Here is a 3,610-nt window from a genome sequence, read left to right as displayed (position 1 = left end):
AGTCTCCTGTTTTTTTGCTATCTTAGACTAATATGGTTCTCTTCCTACAATGCCTGAAGAAAATGTCTTTGTTTCTAGAAGGATATGTTGTGCTTTTAACATTTTTGTACCACTTGCACATGTTGAATAGGTAATGCTTCTCCATGGAGAAGATGAGTTAGTGAATGAAATCACATACTGCTGTTGAAACACAAGGAAGCCTTCTTAGAAAAACAATTTGGATCTTATTAGATGTTTATCTATTGGATTTATTCATTGCACATTTGGGAAGTTTAATTTGACATTTAATCCTGAACACATACTTTCTTGCTTTTATTATGTTCACATACATGAATGCAATTTTTGAATACTTTTAGCATTTTTACACATACACTTAATCTTACTCTTATACACATATAATGCTCATTTCTGCAGAAGGATTCCCTCCCTGAGGATAAAAAGATCTTGAAATGGACTTCATCAGAACCAACGGAAGCTGTTTAGAGCCTGATTGTAGAACCATATAAAAACCAAGTTTGCCAGAACTGTTGTACTATAGAATTGCCAGCAAAGACATTGTATGACTGCGTTGTGTTTCTATTCTTAATTGATCTTAATAAGTAAAGAGAGACGTAGCAATGAAAAATATGAATATTTATTCATGAAATATGATCTGGTCCCTTTTCAGCTTCCATGAATGTTAGAAAAATTGCATAAGAGAAGATCTATTTTGAAAAAAATGACATAGAAACATTTGGGGAAACACGTATATGGAGAAGCTTGAAAAAAGAGTGTCTAAACAGCCCTTTTCAGTTTGTTATGTAGTTGCTATCATAATTTTTAAGTCATCACAGTAATTTCAAAGTTCCTAAGGATCTAGTGAAGCTGAAGTAAGACAATTTTGCTAGTAGACATACCATCATATGAATAACCACCAAAACCATTCTTAAAATATACTCTTCTTAGACCAAAAAAATATTGCAGATCTCCCTGCATATTACAAAAAAATTAAAATAAGGGAATTGATGATATGCATAAGGTTTTCACAATAAATAATGTATTGGTTTATTTTGATTTTGCTAATGAGAAGGAATGCATCAAAAGGTGTTCACCGAGTCTCCAACTTTATAGCAGTTCAATTCATTATATTTAAATAATTGTCCTCAAGCACATCTTTCAAGCATAATTCCATCTACCCTGGGATGGCTTCCTTGAAAGGCCAAAGGATATACAGCAGGCGTCCCTGTTCAGAGATGGAATGGGAGATTTCCATCATGTTGGGTGAGGGAACAATTGATCAGTGAGATGGAAGCATAGCTCTGTTGGTTACTATTGAATGATCTATTGGAATTTAATTAAAAAGAAAATAAGATGCTACTGCTAAACTCTATGATTTCTTTTGTGTTTCCATCTGTATGCAACACTAGAAATAGAACAGCCTAGTATTATTATTTATTGATAAGTACGTAAGCCTTTCTGTCGCATCGCATGTATATTCTTCTGTCCAGATCATAGATTGGATTTCTCTGTCCTGATTTAGTATTCATGAGGCATCAAGACTGCTACCTGACAAGTGCTGTTGTTTTTAACTTGGGAAATTAGGTTCTACCCTGTAGTTCTCTGTACACAATAGAGCTCTTCACCCTTCAGAATGATGTGGTAGTATTACTTGAGCATAGCACGTTTCTGCTGGAAATTAAAGCAGCCTATCTTTTTTCCAACTTCTGCATGAGTTTAATAATAAACTCATGCAATAAACTAGTGCATGATTTCTGAAAATAATAGTAGTTTTCAGACCTGTGCAGAAGCCTGAAAAATGACATGGCTACTATAATTAGTAACAGAGAGGGATTGCACATGTCTGAGGCCTATATCCTTTCTGCCAAATAATTTTCAAACTTCATTTAAGTTTCTTTTCTATAGATCTATACCATCTCTAATAAGGGAAACAATCACAAAAAACAAACAAACATAGAACCAGACAAGTTTTTGAACGGAAGGATTAAATCTCAGGATTCAATTCAATTTAAACTATTCTCTGTTTAAAACTGCCTTAATGAACAAGGAGTCTTAGCTATTAGAGCTTTAATAGCCTCTTTTTCTGCCTATGCAAAACTATGACTTAATAGCAAAAAAAACAACTAAGGCCTATATATTCTTCTGAATCTCAACACAAGAAATGTGTGTGTTACACAGTTGTATATATGTGCTGTATGTATTTATATAGGCATATGTATATCTATATATTTGTACCTGCAAGAACCCAAGTGTCTCCACCCTTAATAGGATTAGAACAAAAACAATGAACTAAATTAATAGCACAAATTAAAATGAATTGCTTATAAAATAAGCTTGCTATTTAGATAACTAATTGACCTTTCATCTGCATAGGCCAATCTTTCATACACAAGCCATTCTCACACTGAGGAATATGTGAACACACTCTCTATACATGCATACGTACATACACACATAGGTTGTCCTCATTTCTTGTAGCAGAGCTAACACAGAAGGAAACAAAAATCCAACAGATCAAGATAAAGTGAAGGGGAGAGGGAGCTGTTTGAAAGAGAAGGAAAGGGAGAGCGATGCCAGTTCAAGATAAAGATAAGGGCAAAGACAAGAAAAGAGAGAGAGGGAGAGGGAGAAACTTGTTTGGGCATTGTAAAAGAGCTTCAGTTCTGTGGGCAAGAAGACTCTCCCAGGGAATGACTAATATTTCAACAGCAACATCTCTTTGGACCCTATTATTCTCAGCAATGATTTCTAAAAACTAAGACTCATCTTCCTATATTGAGTTAATAATAAAACTCTGCTTTAAAAATAAAATCAAATAAGGTTAAATTCAATTTGATCAATATCCCTGAAGCAGCTTTGAAAAATGCAAAAGATTGGAAGAACAAATAGTAAGAAAATAATCATCAGAAGATTAATTTTTCAACTACAAGAAAATGCTGGGAAAGAGGTCTTGTGAGTCAGTAGATCTGCAGGTAGCTGTAGTTTTCCCTCCAGAGGAGAGCCAAGTCTGCCTTCTTGGGAGTTGACTTCCAGGTTCCCTTCGCTGAATGTGAGGCAGGCAACTTGGGTGACACTGACAGCACACAGGCAAATGCAAGTGAACAACAGCAACAAAAGAGAAGACTCCGTGCTTCATTCAGCAGAAGGTCTCATTGTAAATCTAATGAGAAAAGGCACAAGTACAGAAGGCACAGCCTCCTGCAAACAAGGTCCTTTCAGGACAAAGGGGAATATTTTATTGTGTGCAGATAAATTGAAAGAGAATAAAAGCTTAGAATCTGGCTTTGCTGTTGGGAGAAGAAGAAAAAAAAGAAGATAAAGCAATTCTTTGGCTAAGCAGATTTATTATTAAGCTCTTTTGACTAATGATGCTTTATTGCCTAGCCAACATAGTATGGTCACTGCAATGTAATGCATCAACTATGACACAACTGAGTTGTTGTTTTCTTCTTCTTCACTGATTCTAGTATCCAGGCATGAGGAAGGAGTGGTTACTGCTGCCTTTTCACTTTTTTGTTTTGTCTCTATCAGCATGATGGAATTAGAAAGGTATCCTGGGGTTTGTGGTAAACAATCTCTGATGCATCATTCTCTGTCTCCATCTCTTTGTCTC

Source organism: Notechis scutatus, chromosome 3, assembly GCF_049901735.1.
Source record: "Notechis scutatus isolate UNSWTSFEM ecotype Mainland chromosome 3, rNotScu1.2, whole genome shotgun sequence".
Classification (NCBI taxonomy): domain Eukaryota; kingdom Metazoa; phylum Chordata; class Lepidosauria; order Squamata; family Elapidae; genus Notechis; species Notechis scutatus.
Note: the sequence above shows the minus strand (reverse complement) of the source record.